The sequence below is a fragment of the Salvelinus fontinalis genome, chromosome 26, assembly GCF_029448725.1.
Source record: "Salvelinus fontinalis isolate EN_2023a chromosome 26, ASM2944872v1, whole genome shotgun sequence".
NCBI classification, from domain to species: domain Eukaryota; kingdom Metazoa; phylum Chordata; class Actinopteri; order Salmoniformes; family Salmonidae; genus Salvelinus; species Salvelinus fontinalis.
In genome coordinates this window covers 40512772-40533865 of record NC_074690.1, presented here as the reverse complement: position 1 = coordinate 40533865, position 21094 = coordinate 40512772, and the positions used below count along the sequence as shown (strand labels likewise).

Here is a 21094-nt window from a genome sequence, read left to right as displayed (position 1 = left end):
CCATGTATGTGTTATTCTTTTTAAAGTTGAATAAATGCTGTTAGATTACTTTGTAAGATAGCCTTAACTTTTGGCTATTTGCTGTTTATACAAAATATTATTGAATTGTGTTTGGTTGACAATGCAACCAAATATCAACCTTTTAAGCATATCTAATACTTGGGTAGTTTCATCTGAGCCACTGGACTAAATTGCCTATTTGTCCACACTGAGACTTAACACTCATTGGCACACCAATCAGTGTGTGTGCGTGTGTGCGTGTGTGCGTGTGTGCGTGTGTGCGTGTGTGCGTGTGTGTGTGTGTGTGTGTGTGTGTGTGTGTGTGTGTGTCCTACAATGGGGTATTTAGACAGAGTGAAAAGAGGCCAACGTCAACAGGCCAAACACAGCCTCCCTCCTCTCTCTCTTCCTTCTTCTCCTGTCCTTCATCTTTTCTTTCTATTTTCTTTGCCGTAGGTCTATTCTTAATTTCTCCCACTACCCTCTTCCTTTCTCTGTTCCCTCGTTCATTTCCTCTCCAGGCCCTCCCTCCTTTTCTTCTGTTCCCTCTTTCTATTCATTGTGGAATTGACCTTGTGTGCCTGTCCCCTTTTCCCTCACTTAATTCTACTCCATCTCCTACTCCTCCTCTCCCCCTGTCTCTCTCCTTGGACACTCTTATATAAGCAGACTAAATGAGAAGGAGAGGAGGGGCTACTGTCAGGGGTGTGTGTGTGTGTGTGTGTGTGTGTGTGTGTGTGTGTGTGTAAGGGCCAGGGGACAGAGGTGTACCCGAGGTGATTAATTGTCCTCTTCTCCTCCAGAGGAGATCCTGGGAGGTGAAACATGACAAGGACAGGAAGTAGAACAGGAACAAGGAAGTGGACTAATGGAGGATAAGGCTTGGGGGAGTGAGGGGGAAATCGGTCCGCAATGAAACGTGGATGGTTGGAGGGGTTACAGTAAAATAGAGGCAAAACTGAAACAAGTTTCATTTGTGTGTGGTGGAGTAAGGGCATGGATTGCACAACTACCTCTCACAGTCTCATGTCAGAATTCGACGTTTATCCATGTTTTTCAAACGTCAAATTTAGAAGTTGTGCGTCAAACGTTGAATTTCAAGTTTAGGCATTGACTCAGAATATTTAAGATAAGAGTTAAGTTTAGGCATTATGTAACGCTTGTCGTCTGGAGAAGGAGAGGAGGACCAAGGTGCAGCGTGGTAAGTGGTCGTATTTTTTAAATAAAATACGAAAACACTTGACAAACAACAAAAACGACAAATGAAAAGTCCTGAAAGGTGAAACAAAACACTAAACAGGAAACAACCACCCACAACCAAAATGGGGAAAACAGGCTACCTAAATATGATTCTCAATCAGAGACAACGATCGACAGCTGCCTCTGATTGAGAACCATATCAGGCCAGACATAGAAATACAACAACATAGAAAACAGAACATAGACTACCCACCCCAACTCATGCCCTGACCAACCTAACACAAAGACATAAAAAGTAACTAAGGTCAGGATGTGACACATTAACTCCAAAATCTAAAGGTTAGGCATTAACTGTGAATGGTTAAGGTAAGGGTTAAGGTTTAGAATAGGCTTAAAACAATATCTAAAAAATGACTTTCTATCATTGGAATCAAACTTACCAACATTGGAATCAGAGGCAGATGCTTACTGCCACAATGCCATCCCTCTCAACAACTCCCTAGCAAACCCGAAACCTACTTGAAGGTAGAAGTGCTCACTGTTGCCCCTAGTGGCCGGTTTCTACGTCATCTTCCGACGTCCTCAGACATGGATGAATGTCGAATACTAACCTGGCTAGGATTGGAAGGGGGGAGGTGCAGTGCAGTGAAAGACAGGATGAAGGGAAAGGTTAGAAAGAGGGGGTTCTGAAAGAGGTTAAGAATTAATTGTAGTTCTCTCCCTGCGGAAATGACTATGTCTTCAGGACTAGGCTCTTGAAAGCTTCAGGTTAAAGGGTTATGGGAAAGAGGGGGATGGGGATAGAGATAGAGGTGAGAAAATAATTGTATCTCTCTCTCTCTCTCTCTCTGTACGACCACTCAGAGATGATCACGGGGTAGTTGTCAGGCCAGAAGGCTATGATGGAAGTGCAGAACGAAAAGGTTGGGGACAAAAGACAGAGAGAGGGATGGGGCGGAAATGGAGGACTGTGGTTAGAAAGGTGGAGGAATATGGAAATTAAAAATGAATAGTTGTTCTCTCACCCTGCGGAGGTGACTGCTGCTTGCTGTCAGTCAAGGCCCTGTCCGCTCGAAGCTCGTGGGTAATGGTTTATACTGCTGTTTTACACTGAGGACTGCAACCTAACATTACGCACAATGTATTCAGTTCAGCCCTGAGGAGAGATGTATTCAGGAGAGTCAGAACAGAGCAGGCCATAGAGAAAATGTGTTTTGTATTAGAGAGAACAAGTACTTGTCTAATAGAGAGAGTGTGTGTGTGTGTGTGCGTGTGTGAACGACCGGCTCGATTCGGTCTTATGTAACAACATCTGAAATTGTGTTTTTTACATTGGACAAAAGTAAAGACTCAGAGCTAGAAAATGGTATTCCAAACACTACATTTGAAGAACAATGGGAAAGTAATTCTGCTTTGAAAGTTGATAAACTTGTAATCTTACTTTGAGAAAATGGACCTTGAATATTTTGGTAAACCTACTGGAGAGCTCTTTGTCTACACCCATTTATCCTCGTTCACACCTTCTTAAGCCTTAGCCACAGCCATCTCTTTAGGATTCAGGCCATGTACTAAACAACCAAAGATATCAAGACAAAATGCTGGTATATACTACGTCTATTGACAGTTGTCGCAGTGATTCATGAGCATTCTATTGTCGTCCGAATCAAATTTGTCGTTGTCGTTATGAAAAACACAAAAACTACAGAAACTACAGGCTGCATGACATCATCATCCTTGTGGTCCAAAATAGCATAACTAGTGTATTTTAACACCAATAAAACCACCCGTTTAAAACCCATTTAAAAATGAATTTAGTATATGTCAATTTATCAAACTAGGCAACTAAAAGCAACATTCTAAACGATGTTTTGGTTCGTTTCTAGCTTGCTAGCTAGCTAACGATGTTAAGTTAGCTGGCTAGCCAGTTCAAATAATGACCATATCATATAGCTGACAACGTCTTCACTTCAGCTCATTTGTCATCATTATTACAGGAAAATAAACTCACAGAAAGATAATTATTTACAAGTTAACTTCTACTGCCTCAGAAACCCGGATCCGGGAGCACCCCCCACCCCCCACACACTGTTTAGCATAGCTAGCATAGCTTCACAAGTAGATAGTAGCATCTAAATATCATTAAATCACAAGTCCAAGACACCAGATGAAAGATACAGATCTTGTGAATAAAGCCACCATTTCCGATTTTTAAAATGTTTTACAGGGAAGACACAATATGTAAAGATGTACATCTATTACCTAAAAACACATTAGCATAATCCACCATCTTTTATTTGTCCACCAACACCAGTAGCCATCACCAATTCGGCTAAACTAAGATATTTATAGCCCCTAACCAACAAAAAAACTCATTAGATGACAGTCTGATAACATATTTATGGTATGGGATAGGTTTTGTTAGAAAAAAGTGCATATTTCAGGTAGCTGCCATAGGTTACAATTGCACCCACCGTCACAAATGGACTAGAATAATTACAATGAGCAACGTGTTTACCTAACTACTAATCATCAAACATTTCGTAAAAATACACAGCATACACGAATCGAAAGACACAGATCCTGTGAATACAGACAATATTTCAGATTTTCTAAGTGTCTTACAGCGAAAACACAATAAATCGTTATATTAGCGTAGCACATAGCACATAGCAGCCCAGCATTGATTCTAGCCAAAGTGAGCGATAAAAGTCAACATCGCCAAAAGATATTAATTTTTTCACTAACCTTCTCAGAATTCTTCCGATGACACTCCTGTAACATCATTTTACAATATACATATACAGTTTGTTCGAAAAGGTGCATATTTAGCCATACAAAACCGTGGTTACACAATGAAAATAGTAGCAAAACAAGCCTGAAAATGTCGGTCGCCATCTTTCAGAGTGATCTGGTTTAATTAATAGCTAATCATATACTTGACTAAAAAATACAGGGTTTACAGGAATCGAAAGACAAATTAGTTCTTAATGCAACCGCTGATTTACATTTTTAAAATTATCCTTACTTTTCAATACAGGGTTCGCCAAGTGAAGCTATACCAAACAAAATGGCGAAATGTGCGTTTAAAATATTTCGACAGAAACACGATTTATCATATTAAATATTGCTTACTTTGAGCTGTTCTTCCATCAGATTCTTGGGCAATGTATCCTTTCTATGTTATAAACGTCTTTTGGTCGATAGATGTCCTCTGTCCTTCGAAATGTCCACCACCAACGACCGACACCCCAAAACGTGTCCAAAGTTTCAGAGTGCACAACAAATAAATTCCTCTAAAATCGCACTAAACGGATATAAATTGCTATAAAACGGTTCAAATTAACTACATTTTGATGTTTTTAACACCTAAAACGAGTGAAAACATGACCGGAGAAATATTGCTGGTTAGAAAACGATTTGGAACGAGGCAGGTCCGATGCCCTTCACGCTTCAGGCGCACGACGAGAAAGGGCGGTCTCTATACATTTTGGTCTTTTATACTGGCTGTGAATATCCCATCGATTCCATTGAAAGCGTGATGACGTACAGACACCCAGAGGAAGACGTAGGCAGTGTCGGTTTCTTCATAGCATTCACTGTCGCCTTAAAAACAGACCCCAGATCAGAGGTAAAAAAAATTGAAATCTGAACCCTGTCATGAAAAGTGCTGTAGAAATTGTTCTGTACAACTCAGAGACAAAATTTCAACTTCTATAGAAACTAGAAGGTGTTTTCTATCCAATAATAACAATAATATGCATATTGTACGATCAAGAATTTAGCACGAGGCAGTTTAATTTGGAGACACAAATATGCTAATGCGGAACAGCACCCCCTATAGTTCCAAGAGGTTAATGGCGACCCAATCGCAGAAAATAGTTTATGGTTGTGAGTGTGGTGAAGTAAAGCAGGGCAATTTTACAACTTGGATACTGTCTCGTTGGCCTAACATTATATCCTAATATAACTTTGGTGCAGGTCATGTTCTTCACATTACCGGCTCTGATTTTATATGATTATAGTATGTGTTTACCAAAGTTTATTTGTCACATGCACAGGATACAGAAGGTGTAGTGAAGTGGTTACTTGCATAGTGGAGTTTTGTTTAGACATGTAGCTAGCTAGCTAGCTAGACAATAAACAATAATCCCAACTCGTGTTACTACCCTGCATGAATCTGCAGGTATCTAACCAACCAGGTAAATGTTAGCTAGCTAACATTAGGCTATAACTAGCAATGCTGTAACGAGTGCGTTGAGAGTCGGGAAGCAAGTCCTGGGAGTGAGCGATTTAACAAATGAAACAAACACATAGCAAACAACGCACCAACATGATAGTCAATAACACGTGAGGAAACAACCAAGGGGAGTGGCAGATATAGGGAAGATAATCAAGGATGTGATGGAGTCCAGGTGAGTGTCATGAGGCGCAGCTGCACGAGACAATGGTGACAGGTGTGCGGGATAATCAGCAGCCTGATGACCTAGAGGCCGGAGAGGGAGTACACATGACAAACGCAAATGGCTCTGAGATACAAATAATATTACTACACAGATCATACATGTAACGTTAGCTAGCGAGCCAGCCAGCTAACGTTAGCTAGCTAGCTAATAGTATGCCTTAACTTGAAATTAAAATGACTTTCTGACTAAATCAGAAACATATAATATCTGAAAATGCAGCAAGCTAGACTATCTTACAGTACCAGTCAAAAGTTTGGACATAGCTACTCATTCAAGGGTTTTTCTTTATTTTTACTATTTTCTACATTGTAGAATAATAGTGAAGACATCAAAACTATGAAATTACACATATGAAATCATGTAGTTACAAAATAATTGTTAAACAAATCTAAATATATTTTAGATTTGAGATTCTTCAAAGTAGCCACTCTTTGCACACTCTTGGCATTCTCTCATACAGCTTCATGAGGAATGCTTTTCCAACAATCTTGAAGGAGTTCCCACGTGTGCTGAGCACTTGTTGGCTGCTTTTCCTTCATTCTGCGTTCCAACTCATACCTAACCATCTCAATTGGGATGAGTTTGGGTGATAGTGGAGACCAAATCATCTGATGCAGCACTCCATCACTCTCCTTGGTCAAATAGCCCTTACACAGCCTGGAGGTGTGTTTTGGGTCATTGTCCTGTTGAAAAACAAATGATAATCCCACTAAGCGCAAACCAGATGGGATGGTGTATCGCTGCAGAATGATGTGGTAGGTGTGCCTTGAATTCAAAATAAATCACTGACAGTGTCACCAGCAAAGCACCCCCACACCATCAGACCACCTCCTCCATGCTTCACGGTGGGAACCACACATGCGGATATCATCCATTCACCTACTCTGCTTCTCACAAAGACACGGCGGTTGGAACCAAAAATCTCCAATTTGAACTTGTCAGACCAAAGGATAGATTTTTACCAGTCTAATGTCCATTGCTCATGTTTCTTGGCCCAAGGAAGTCTGTGTGCTCTCAGGGGTTTTTAATCAGGGCGTAGCACTCTTGAGTTTGACTAGGTACAGCAGAGCTCTCCAGCCCGCTGCCTCTATGCTCTCACAACACACACACACACACACACACACACACACACACACACACACACACACACACACACACACACACACACACACACACACACACACACACACACACACACACACACACACACACACACACACACACACACACACACACACAATTATTTTGTCATCTCTATCTCATTTAATTGACTCTTCTGAGAATTGGACTGTAAAGAACATTAAAGTTTCGTTTCCTCCCCAAGGCCTTTGCTGTACTACAAGAGACAAGTTGGTCACAATCATACAGGCACAGTATATTGAGTATCAAAATAAAGGGCCAATAAACAGGTAACTGCCAAAGTAAAGGAAACACTGTAGTAAATGAGGGATACAAAGTTTATTGAAAGCAGGTGCTTCTACACAGGTGTGGTTCCTAAAGTTAATTAAGCAATTAACCTCTCATCATGCTTAGGGTCATGTTTAAAAATGTGCCAATTATTTTGGCTACAATTACGAGAAGAAGAGCTCTCAGAGGGGTCTCAACGGAGCATAGGGGGTTTAAAGAGTTCAGATCTCAACCCAATAGAACGCGTATGGGAGATTCTGCAGACACCACCACAAGCCGCCAAAACAGCTACAATGTGTATTGGCATATATTCTACAAGTGTCTGGAACTCTATTGGAGGGATCCGACACCATTCCTCTATGAGGAATTACTTCATTTGTTGTTGTTTTTTATAGTGGTGTCTCAAACGCCGCTCCAGAATCTCCCGTAAGTGTTCAGCACACACACACACACACTTTAAACCCCCATATGCTCCTTTGAGACCCCTCTTCCAAAGTCACTGAGATCTCTTTTCTTAGCCATGTTAGCCAAAATAACGGGCAACTGGGCATTTTATACATGACCCTAAGCACGATGGGATGCTAATTGCTTAATTAACTCAAGAACCACACGTGTGGAGGTATCTGCTTTATATATATACCATATACTAAGTGTTTCCTTTATTTTGGCAGTTACCTGTTACCCGTCACTAGTTATGTACAGCTTGTGAGTCTCCAGGAATCCAGGTATGGGGTGTCTCCTATAATATCACATCACAGATGTCCTGTAATTGAGTCTGAATGGGCCAGAATGGAACCTGTTGCCTCACATAGAGTAGGCCTTCTGGTGTGTACCTATTTATGCATCACTTTCATAATACATTTTCTCAATGTGTCACAAATTATTATCAGTGAATGCAGAATTGGCTTATTAGAGGAAGTAAGTGCACACACACACACACACACACACACAGTCAGGATTGAAAAAGCTTAGCCTGACTGTAGGCCTTGAGGCATCTCCATGGAGATCTGAAAGGTTAAAGACAGTAGATTAATCCTGAAGGACATCCAATTAGCTGCATTTTTCACATATTTTTCACAAACAAACACACACACACGTTGCGCTCATACGCACACACACTCATAAGTACGCACCTGAGTGCACACACACACACACACACACTTGACCTGGCGGGCACAGCAGCTGTAGGGCTGATAGACGGGTTGGACCTTCCTCTGCTTTTGCAGAAATTAAAATCTATTTAAGCATAGAACATTACTGTACTGTAACTACGAAGTCCAAAAACATCCTTGTATTTAGAAGTATTTGATTTCAGTACTGGTATGGTATTTGAGAAAAGACTAACATGAATGCCCCTTAGGCATAAATACCTACCGTGTGTTTGTGTGTGTGTGTGTGTGTGTGTGTGTGTGTGTGTGTGTGTGTGTGTGTGTGTGTGTGTGTGTGTGTGTGTGTGTGTGTGTGTGTGTGTGTGTGTGTGTGTGTGTGAAGAGGTGTACAGTGATATGTAGGTCTAAACAGATGGCCACAGTCAGATGGCTGACACCGCGGTCGCTCATACTTTGATGACATCATGGTCAGTGTCTGTCGTCCCGCTGCGCCTAGCAATGTGGAGGTCAGCACGGCAACTATGGACCCAACGAAGCGGGAATGTATGCAAGGTGCGCGCGCACACACACCCACACCTTTGATCTCACATGCAGGAGAGCATCTGTGATTCTATTTCTAATGTGTTCACAAACACACGCTACAGATGACAGCTCATATTGACATCTATAAGAGAATAGAACAAAAAATAGAACTGTGTCCACTCTGAGTCTTACCTTTCTGTCTCTGTCTCTTTGTCTTTCTGTCTGCCTCTAGGCTGTTGGGGTTACTGGTGGTGGTAAGTAGGCCAACCAAGGCCAAGTTTAGCCCATTTTATTCCACTTCAGACCACTTTATCCTCTCCTAATCTGCGGTCCAACCAAGGCAGCACCTAATGTGTCCAGGGGGGTTTGGGCATGTAACCTACTGCACCCCACTTCAGTCTGTTTCTATATGGGGCCTATAGAAACAGCGCAATACAATACACCCATTTACACCCCCCCCCCCCCCCCCCTCTCCCCCACTCCCAGGAGTAAGCCTGCCGCTGTTTAGACTCCTGTCTGCAATTCAGTAACCCATCCCCTCTACAAATACTCACACCTCATCTCTGGTTGGAATGTAGGATATTTCAATCTCACAACTGGCTTATCTGCACTTAACGTTGCTATTTTGCTAGCTTAAAAGCTAATTTGCATCTGCTGGTGGTGTTATCAAAGCTATTGGTTTGTATTGCCATGCAATACGTTTTCTGTCATGAATCTTGTTCTGGAGGCAGCCCTGCAAAGTAACCATACTGCTAACCCTAATGCCTAACCCTAACCTTAAATTAAGACCAAAAAGCAAATTTAGGTTTTCATGCATTTTTACCATATAGCATATTTTGACTTTGTAGTTGGCCCATCTAGGGGAAATCGCTCAGTCCTGCCTCCAGGGCAAGATTCATGACAATAAACGTCAACCTGCTATTGGCATAGTGTCTTCTGATTTCAGGACTGTTATATAATGTGATTTGTGCCAGAGGTGAAAAGCTGAATACGTATGCACACACACACACACACGCAAATTCACAAGCACACACATACCCACACGCCTAAACACACACACACACACACACACACACACACACACACACACACACACACACACACACACACACACACACACACACACACACACACACACACACACACACACACACACACACGCACACACAAGCTGTTTGTGCTGGTAAACGATGTTTCGCTGCCCACTCATCCTGGTCCTTCCTGAAAGAGAGCAGCCAGAGAACGAAACTCCTCTCACTCTCTCTTATTCTCACTCTCTCCCCCTCCCTACCGCTCTCATTGACACTCTCTCAATAATATTTGTGAATTATAATTTTTTGCTCTAAGAGAAGGCATCTAATCAAAGATGCCAGCGCAGTAGGACGTGTATATCTTTCTTTGTCTTATCCCGTGTCTTATCCCTTGTAAATAGCCGGTCTTTTCGTACATATCTTCATCTCACTTCCTGTCTACGAACTAAATATACTTTCCTGCAACCCGCCTCACCCAATGTGGTACGGATCTGCTATTTTTATTCCTTATAACTGGAACTTCCATCAGGAGTTAGCCAGCTAACTAGCTACTAGTCTTTGTTAGCCATGGCTAGCGCTCCTCGCCTTTTTTCCCCCGGCATCAGCCAGCCTTAGCTCGGACAATCACCTGCCAGTCTGCACAGCACGACATAAACCGAGAGCATATCGGACTGCTTCTCTCTATCATATCACCGGATTCCTGCCCGTCTGGATCTCATTACACCGCATCATTACGCCGGATCATCGCAGCTAGCTAGCTGCAAACAAGTGGCTACTGTTAGCTAACACCTCTGTCCCGAAGCAAGCACCAGCTTGACTTGAGCTAGCCTCGAGCTAGGCCCATATACCAGCTAATTCTAGGGCTACAATACCCTTTATTGTCGACACGGAGCCCCGCCGATCCATCACGACTGGACTGCCGACGTGATCGCCCGATGTGGTCTCAACAGGCTATTCTGTTACGATATCGCCGAAGAACCATCTACTAGCCCCGGCCCGCTAGTTTTTCTGAACGCTGTGTCACCTGCTCGCCCAGTGTAGTAGTGACAACCGAACAGCACCCTGACTCACCCATTGTTGCTCTTTTGACCCTATGATCACTCGGCTACACAGCTGATGCCCCCTGGACTGTTTCAATAGCACGGTACATCATGTCGGCCCCAGCCTCGAACTCAGGTCCTGTATGTACCTAACTGACCCGCTCTGCCCATTCATCGCCATTTAACCGTTGAGGTCTTAGCTCTCCTGATCAACACCTATGATTGCTTTATGCCTCTCTCTAATGTCAATATGCCTTGTCTATTGCGGTCTTGGCTAGTTTTATTTCACTGTAGAGCCCTCAGTCCCGCTCAAAATACCTTAGATAGCTCTTTCCTCCCAACCCACACAGAAGAGGAGACCTCACCTAGGTTAATTGATGCCTCCAGAGACGAAACCTCTCATTGTCATGCAACGCATAGGTTTACCTCCACTGTACTCACATCCTACCATACCCTTGTCTGTACATTATGTCTTGAATCTATTCTACCATGCCCAGACATCTGCTCATTTTATTCTCTGTCCCTGCACTACACAACCAGTTCTTATAGCCTTTAGCCGTACTCTACTCCTCCTCTGTTCCTCTGGTGATGTAGAGGTTAACCCAGGCCTTGTAGCCCCCAGTTCCACTCCTATTCCCCAGGCGCTATCATTTGTTGACTTCTGTTACCGTAAAAGCCTTGGTTTCATGCATGTTAACATCAGAAGCCTCCTCCCTAAGTGTTTTTCCCCCACTACTTTAGCACATTCCGCCAACCCTGTTTTCCTAGCCGTGTCTGAATCCTGGCTTAGGAAGGCCACCAACAATTCTGACATTTCCATCCCCAGCTACAACATTTTCCACCAATATAGAACTGCCAAAGGGGGTGGAGTTGCAATCTACTGCAGAGACAGCCTGCAGAGTTCTGTCATGCTATACAGGTCTGTGCCCAAACAGTTCGAGCTTCTACTTTTAAAAATCCGCCTTTCCAGAAATAAGTCTCTCACTGTTGCCGCTTGTTATAGACCCCCCTCAGTCCCCATTTATCTTCAGTTTGTACTGTTAGGTGACATAAACTGGGATATGCTTAACACCCCAGTAGTCCTACAATCTAAGCTAGATGCCCTCAATCTCACCCAAAGTATCATGGAACCTAACAGGTACAACCCCAAATCCGTAGACACGGGCATCCTCATAGATATCATCCTGACCAACCTGCCTCCAAATACACCTCTGCTGTCTTCAACTAGGATCTCAGTTATCACTGCCTCATTGCCTGAGTCCGTAATGGGTCCGCGGTCAAACGACTACCCCTCATCACTGTCAAACGCTCCCTAAAACACTTCAGCGAGCAGGCCTTTCTAATCGACCTGGCCCGGGTATCCTGGAAAGATATCGACCTCATTTCGTCAGTAGAGGATGCCTGGTTATTCTTTAAAAGTGCTTTCCTCACCAGCTTAAATAAGCATGCTCCATTCAAAACATTTTGAACTAGGAACAGATATAGCCCTTGGTTCACTCCAGACTTGACTGCCCTCGACCAGCACAAAAACATCCTGTGGCGTCCCGCATTAGCATCGAATAGCCCCCGCGATATGCAACTTTTCAGGGAAGTTAGGAACCAATATACACAGGCAGTTAGGAAAGCAAAGGCTAGCTTTTTCAAACTGAAATTTGCATCCAGTAGCACAAACTCTAAAAAGTTCTGGGACATCGTAAAGTCCATGGAGAATAAGAGCAGCTGCCCACTGCACTGGGGCTGTCACCACCGATAAATCCACAATATTTGACAATTTCAATAAGCATTTTTTTACGGCTGGCCATGTTGTCCACCTGGCTAACCCTACCCCTGTCAACAGCTCTGCACACCCCACAGCAACTTGCCCAAGCCTCCCCCATTTCTCCTTCACCCAAATCCAGATAGCTGATGTGCTGAAAGAGCTGCAAAATCTGGACCCCAACAAATCAGCTGGGCTAGACAATCTGGACCCTCTATTTCTAAAATTATCCGTCGCAATTGTTAAACCCCTATTACTAGCCTGTTCAACCTCTCTTTCGTATCATCTGAGATCCCCAAAGATTGGAAAGCCACCGCGGTCATCCCCCTCTTCAAAGGGGAGACACTCTAGACCCAAACTGTTACAGACCTTTATCCAGGGTTCAATCCTCGGGCCGACTCTTTTCTCTGTATACCTCAATGATGTCGCTCTTGCTGCTGGTGATTCTCTGATCCACCTCTACGCAGACGCCACAATTCTGTATACTTCTGGCCCTTCTTTGTACACTTCTACTTGGTCACCATCCCGGATCCGGGAGCATCCTCATCAGTAAAAAAGCTGATTAGCATAGCCTAGCATAGCGCCACAAGTAAATACTAGCATATAAATATCATGAAATCCCAAGTCCAAGACACCAAATGAAAGATACACATCTTGTGAATCCAGCCATTATTTCCGATTTCTAAAATGTTTTACATCGAAAACACAATATGTATTTCTATTAGCTAACCACAATAGCAAAAGACATATTTTCACAATTTTTTTACCGCATAGGTAGCTATCACAAAACCGACCAAATAGAGATATAATTAGTCACTAACCAAGAAACAACTTGACATGACAGTCTTATAACATGTTATACAATAAATCTATGTTTTGTTCGAAAATGTGCATATTTGAGGTATAAATCATAGTTTTACATTGCAGCTACCATAAAAAATATCACCAAAGCAGCCGGAATAATTACAGAGAGCAACGTGAAATTCCTAAATACTCATCATAAAACATTTACGAAAATACATGGTGTACAGCAAATGAAAGATAAACATCTTGTGAATCCAGCCAATATTTCAGATTTTTTAAGTGTTTTACAGCGAAAACACAAAATAGCATTATATTAGCTTACCACAATAGCCAAACACACAACCGCATTCATTCACCGCAAAGGTAGCGATCGCAAAAAAACAGCAAAAGATATAAAATTATTCACTAACCTTGACAAACTTCATCAGATGACAGTCCTATAACATCATGTTACACAATACATATATGTTTTGTTCGAAAATGTGCATATTTAGCGGTACAAATCGTGGTTTTACAATGTGAATACGTAGTCAAAATGCACAAAATTCTCTGGAGATATTTTGGACAGTCACCTAATCTAATCAAATAACTCATCATAAACTTTACTAAAAAAATACATGTTGTACAGCAAATGAAATATACAATAGTTCTTAATGCAACCGCTGTGTTAGATATTTTTTAAATAACTTTAGTATGACATACAGCTTACGTTATAGCGAGACAGCGCCCGCAATAAGTGCGGAAAATATGACTAAACATTTTCCACAGAAAGACGAAATAACATCATAAATGGTTCCTACTTTTGCTGAGCTTCCATCAGAATCTTGTACAAGGAGTCCTTTGTCCAGAATAATCGTTGTTTGGTTTTAGAATGTCCTCTTCTCCTGTCGAATTAGCAACCATAGCTAGCCATGTGGCGCAAACGTGCCCAACTTCACATGACGCAAAGAAAAGAAAATTCCAAAACTCGCAATAAACGTTCAATAAACTGATATAACTCTGTTTAAAAAAACTACTTTATGATGTTTTTATCACATCTATCAAATAAAATCAGAGCCGGAGATATCTAACGTGTATGCCGAAAGCTTTTCAGAAGGCAATCTGGGGTTCCTTCTCGCGCCTTCGAAGACAATGAAATTTCCAGACACGTCATTCCAAAAGCTCTTGTTCGGCCTCAGATCAAGCTAGACACCCCATTCCACCTCTCACTGCCTGTTGACATCTAGTGGAAGGCGTATGCAGTGCATGTATATCCATAGATTTCAGACAAATTAATAGGAAGGCCCTGGAACAGAGCCTCGATTTCAGATTTTTCACTTCCTGTCAGGAAGTTTGCTGCAAAATGAGTTCTGTTTTACTCACAGATATAATTCAAACGGTTTTAGAAACTTGAGAGTGTTTTCTATCCAATAGTAATAATAATATGCATATTGTACGAGCTAGAATAGAGTACGAGGCAGTTTAATTTTGGCACGATTTTTTACAAAGTGAAAATAGCGCCCCCCTATTGAGAAAAGGTTTTAACTAACCTCCAGATGAGCTTCAATGCCATTACAACTCTCCTTCCGTGGCCTCCAACTGCTCTTAAATGCAATTAAAACTAAATGCATGCTCTTCAACCGATCGCTGCCCTCACCTGCCCGCCCATCTAGCATCACTACTCTGGGCGGTTCTGACTTAGAATATGTGGACAATTACAAATACCTAGGTTTCTGGTTAGACTGTAAACTCTCCTTCTAGACTCACATTAAGCATCTCCAATCCAAAATTAAATGTAGAATCTGCTTCCTATTTCGCAAAAAAGCATCCTTCACTCGTGCTGCCAAACATACCCCTGTAAAACTGACTGTCCTACCAATCCTTGACTTCAGCGATGTCGTTTACAAAATAGCCTCCAACACCCAGCTTAACAAATTGGATGCAGTCTATCACAGTGCCATCCGTTTTGTCACCAAAGCCCCATATACTACCCACCACCGCGACCTGTATGCTCTCATTGGCTGGCCCTCGCTTCATATTCGTTGCCAAACCCATTGGCTCCAGGTCATCTACATGTCTTAGCTAGGTAAATCCCCGCCTTATCTCAGCTCACTGGTCACCATAGCAGCACCCACCCGTAGCACGCGCTCCAGCAGGTGTGTTTCACTGATGACCCCCCCCAAGCCAATTCCTTATTTGGCCACCTTTCCTTCCAGTTCTCTGCTGCCAATGACTGGAACGAATTACAAAAATCACTGAAGCTGGAGACTCATATCTCCCTCACCAACTTTAAGCATCAGCTGTCAGAGCAGCTTACAGATCATTGCACCTGTAAATAGCCCACCTAACTACCTCATCCCCATATTGTTATTTATTGTTTTTGCTCTTTTGCACCTCAGTATCTCTACTTCCACATTCATCTTCAACAACTGAGACATAAACTGAACGGAACTGAAGTTCCACAGACATGTGACTAACAGAAATTGAATAATGTGTCCCTGAACAAAGGGGGGGTCAAAATCAAAAGTAAGAGTCAGTGTCTGGTATGGCCACCAGCTGCACCAGCACTTTGCCAGTTCTTGCTGTGAGATGTTACCCCACTCTTCCACCAAGGCATCTGCAAGTTCCCGGACATTTCTGGGGGGAAATGGCCATAGCCCTCACCCTCTGATCCAACAGGTCCCAGACGTGCTCAATAGGATTGGGATCCGGGCTCTTCGCTGGCCATGGCAGAACACTGACATTCCTGTCTTGCAGGAAATCACGCACAGAACGAGCAGTATGGCTGGTGGCATTGTCATGCTGGAGGGTCATGTCAGGATGAGCTTGCAGGAAGGGTACCACATGAAGGAGGATGTCTTCCCTGTGACGCACAGCGTTGAGATTGCCTGCAATGACAACAAGCTCAGTCCGATGATGCTGTGACACTTCCCCAGACCATGACGGACCCTCCACCTCCAAATCGATCCCGCTCCAGAGTACAGGCCTCGGTGTAACGGTCATTCCTTCGACGATAAACGCGAATCCGACCATCACCCCTGGTGAGACAAAACCGCAAGTTGTCAGTGAAGAGCACTTTTTGCCAGTCCTGTCTCTTCCAGCGACGGTGGGGTTGTGCCCATAGGCGACATTGTTGCCGGTGATGTCTGGTGAGGACCTGCCTTACAACAGGCCTACAAGCTCTCAGTCCAGTCTGTCTCAGCCTATTGCGGACAGTCTGAGCACTCACTGAGTTTTGGGATTTTTACGAATTATCTTTGAAAGACAGGGTCCTGAAAAAGGGACGTATTATAATGGGTATAGAACGTGCTTTTTCTACCAAATAGCAGGCTAGTAGTCCATCCAAGATGGAAACAGTGTAGAAGTTATAGCATGGATAGAACACTGAGAAAGACACTACATTCTGAAAGATGCTATGATCCTTGATCTATGATCGAATCTTCAAACATTTCAAAAGATCCAACCAATATGACAGCTAGTCCACTTGCCTTGAACTGGAATCTCAATTCCACTCATTTTATGTCTATGGCTCAATTATCATGTGGCTATAAAACTGATCAGATATCAGTAAAGAGCTGTTGGGTTTTTGGGGTGAGATAAAGTAGGTCCTGTTAGTGTGATAAAGTTGGTCCCCCCACAGTGCCTTTGCAGGCACTCCTTGAGAGTGTGTGAATAACATGTTATGTCTTTATACTCTGTTTCTTTTTTCTTTGGAATCAGAGCATCGTGTGTGTGTGTGTGTGTGTGTGTGTGTGTGTGTGTGTGTGTGTGTGTGTGTGTGTGTGTGTGTGTGTGTGTGTGTGTGTGTGTGTGTGTGTGTGTGTGTGTGTGTGTGAGAATGACCTAGAGACGTGCAGCTGTCGCCCTGTGCCTGTATGGAGATGTATGGGTCACACCACGAACCAATCAGGGGACAGGACACAGTATGATAGATAGAGGGTGAGGTTGAGGTGGCTCCAAAGTGCATGCTGAATCTAAGATGTGCTTACCTTATGCTCCCAATTCTTAGGGATGACAGCGTGATAAGTTATAGTGATTGATTTTGATTTTATTTAATGTAAAACAATTTGTACAGTTTTTAAAAGTACAAGAAACCAAAAGGATGACACACGAAAGCGTAAAAAAACGTATTTCCAATTTGGTCCTCGTTGTAGAACAAAAATAATACATAACACACAGGAAAATACATGGAGATACACATAAAAATATATGTGCATACGATAAGCAGCTAACTAGCCTAAACACACTTTAGATACACCATCAGTAAAACACCATGATAAGCAGCTAACTAGCCTACACACACTTTAGATACATCATCAATAAAACACCATGCTAAACAGCTAACTAGCCTACACCTCAATAAATAAATCCTCAATACAAAATGACCATAAATAAAATCAAAGTTTAATTCCATTCCAACCAATACAATGAGCCCGTCCTCCTATAGCTCCTCCCACCGGCCTCTTCTGCTGGGTAGAGGCGCAGCCATGGGTGGCATCAGAATGGGTGTCAGAATGAATGTTTCCCCACAAAATGGCTTTATTACAGACAGAAATACTCCTCAGCACCCCCCGTCTTCAGGCGATCCTGCAGTTGAAGAAGCCGGATGGTCCACGGCTGGCATGTTTACTCTGCGGCCTGCAGTTGGGAGTCCAGTTTGATGTGCTGCCAAATTCTCTAAAACGACGTTGGAGGTGGGCTTATGGTTGAGAAATTAACATTAAATTCTCTAGCAACAGCTCTGTTGGACATTTCCTGCAGTCAGTATGCCAATTGCACGCTCCCTTAAAATGTGAGACATCTGTGGCATTGTGTTGTGTGACAGCACATTTTAGAGTGGCCTTTTATTGTCCCCAGCACAAGGTGCACATGTGTAATGATCATGCTGTTTAATCAGCTTGGTGATATGCCACACCTTTCAATGGAGAAATGCTCACTAACAGGGATGTAAACAAATTTGTGCAAAAATTTGAGAGAAATAAGCTTTTTGTGCACATAGACATTTTTGGGGGATCTTTTATTTCAGCGCATGATGGGACCAACACTTTACATGTTGTGTTTATATTTTTGTTCTGTATATATGCTGTAGAATGAGCCATGACTAGAATACAGTACATACAGTACAGTAAGCTACAAAAGTTTTGGGACAGTGACAATTTTGCTGTTTTGGCTCTGTACTCCAGCACTTTGGATTTAAAATGATACAATGACTATGAAGTTCAAGTGCAGACTAACAGCTTTAATTGGTGGGTATTTGTACATAGTCCCTTCATTTTAGGGAACCAAAAGTATTACAGAAGTTTATATTTATGCCTCTGTAACTTTCTCACTCATCATTATTCATGATTCATTCAGGATTATCCGCAATCATGGTAACATGTTTTTCAGTCTCTCGGTCCCAGCTTGGTTGCACCTGTACCGTCGCCGCCTTCTAGATCAGTGTTTCCCGACTCTGGTCCTCAATTACCCCCAACAGTACATATTTTTGTTGAGGCCCCGAATAAGCACACGTAATTCTACTAGTCAACTAATCATCAAGCCCTTGACAGGTTTAAATTTGGTGTTTTTGTCTGTGGCTAAAACAAAATTGTGTGCTGTCGGGGGTACTCGTGGACCGGAGTTGGGAAACACTGTTCTGAATGGTAGTGAGGTGAACAGGCTGTGGCTTGTGTGGCTGAGGTCCTTGATTATCTTATTGGCCTTCCTGTGACACCAGGTGTTGTAGAGGTCCTGGAGGGTAGGCAGTCTGCCCCCGATGATGATTTGGGATGACCACACCACCCTCTTAAGAGCCCTGCGGTTGCGGCTGTGCAGTTGCCGTACCAGGCGGTGATACAGCCCGACAGAATGCTCTTGATGGTGCATCTGTAGAAATTTGCGGGGGTCTTAAGGGCCAAGATGAATTTCTTTAGCCTCCTGTGGTTGAAGAGGCACCATTTCAGGTCCTCAGTGAACTTAAAGGTTTCGACCCTCTCTCCCTGTCGATGGGGATGGCTCTCTGTGCTGTCTCCTGTAGTCCACGATCAGCTCCTTCATTTTGTTGACGTGAGGGAGAGGTTATTTTCCTGGCACCACTCCACCAGAGCTCTCCCCTCCACTCTGTAGGCTGTCTCGTCATTTTTGGTAATCAGGACTACCACTGTTGTGTTGTCAGCAAACTTGATGATTGAGTTGGAGACGTGCGTAGCCACGCAGTCATGGGTGACGAGTTTGGAGGGCACTTTGGTATTGAAGGCTGAGCTGTAGTCGATGAACAGCATTCTCACATAGGTATTCCTCTTGTCCAGGAGGGCGAGGTCAGGGTTTCCAAAACTTTTCCAAAATTGTAGTTACACTGTTTGTACACACTGCATATTTATTTATACACTGGATTCTTGACATAGCCTACTCTAGTATATCTACTGCTGTACATATCATTATTAGCTGATCTTGTGTAAATTATCACAGTGTACATACGTATAGATTGCATTCGATTACTGCTACAGTGCTATTTTAGTATTAGTAGGCCCAGTATAAGAGATCAGACTAGTAGGCTAAGTATCAGATTCGTCCCACCTGTAACGTCCTGACCAGAGTTCGTATGTGTTTTGCTTGTTTAGTGTTGGTCAGGACGTGAGCTGGGTGGGAATTCTATGTTCCTGTGTCAGTGTTGGTGCTACACGGGACTGTGACGGTTAGTGTGTTTTGTCAGTTTGTATAGTGTCTTGTTTTGTTTGATTAAATTCATTATGTCTAATTACCACGCTGCACATTGGTCCTCTGATCCTTCTCGCCTCTCCTCGTCCGAAGAGGAGGAAGAGCTAGACTGCCGTTACACCACCATTCTTGATTTCTTTTTTGTCTTTTTCTTTTCCTTACATTTGCATTTTTTTATATATTTTACTGCATTGCTAGGAGTTAATAACATAAAAAATTCGCTGCACCCACTATAACACCTGTTAAACTGTGTACACAACCAATAAACCTTGATTTGATCTGAATGTCTCACGTCGAGATCGGGAGCACACAGCGGGGTGGGGGCCAATGTCAGTTGCTCTGTGTTGTTTTCCTCGAAGCGGGCAAAGAAGATGTCTAGCTTGTCTGGGAGTGAGGCGTCGGTGTCGGCGACGTGGCTCGCTTTCCCTTTATAACCTGTGATTGCCTGGAGTCCCTGGCACATCTCTCCTGTCTGAATGATTGAATTGCGACTCCACTCCCTGTACTGTCGTTGTGCCTCTGATTGCCTTACGGAGGTCAAAGCTGGTCTGTTTGTACACGTCCATGTTCCCAGTCCCCTTGCCGTGGTTAAATGTGGTGGTTTGCGCTTTCAGTTTTGCACTAATGCTATCATCTATCCACAGTTTTCATTTACCACAGGGGCTTCCTGGTTAAGTTTCTGCCTATAGGCGGGGAGGAGCAGCCTGGAGGTGTGATCTGATTTGCTGAAGGGAGGGTGGGGGAGGGCCTTGTAGACATCCCAGGAAGGGAGCGTTACAATGGGCAAGAGTGTTTTCTCCGCGTGTAGCACCGGAGATGTGTTGGTAGAATTTGAGGAGTATTTTCCTCAGATTTCCTTTATTAAAGTCCCCAGCTACAATATATGTGGCCTCAGGATATGAGGTATCCAGTTTGCACAAAGTCCAGTGTAGTTCCTTGAGAGCCGTCGTGGTGTCGGCTTGGGGGGAATATACACGGCAGTGACAATAACCAAAGAAAAAATTATCTTGGGAGAACAAAAGGATTTGAGTTCCTGTACGTTACCACAATCACACCATGAGTTTTTAATCATGAGACATACCCCTCC

General features: G+C 43.1%; 1 protein-coding gene across 3 annotated transcripts in view; it reads left to right on the top strand.

Moving 5' to 3' along the window:
• LOC129824346 (leucine-rich repeat and immunoglobulin-like domain-containing nogo receptor-interacting protein 3) overlaps positions 1-21094 on the top strand; it is a 189655-nt gene that overhangs the window by 80368 nt on the left and 88193 nt on the right. For 2 of the 3 annotated variants that reach the window (XM_055883927.1, XM_055883926.1), the window contains exons 2-3: positions 8562-8731; positions 8934-8955. The exons of the other annotated variant lie outside the window; for it this stretch is intronic. The gene's annotated coding sequence lies outside the window, so the exon portion shown is untranslated. The remainder of the gene's footprint in view (positions 1-8561; positions 8732-8933; positions 8956-21094) is intronic. 3 annotated transcript variants of the gene reach the window in all.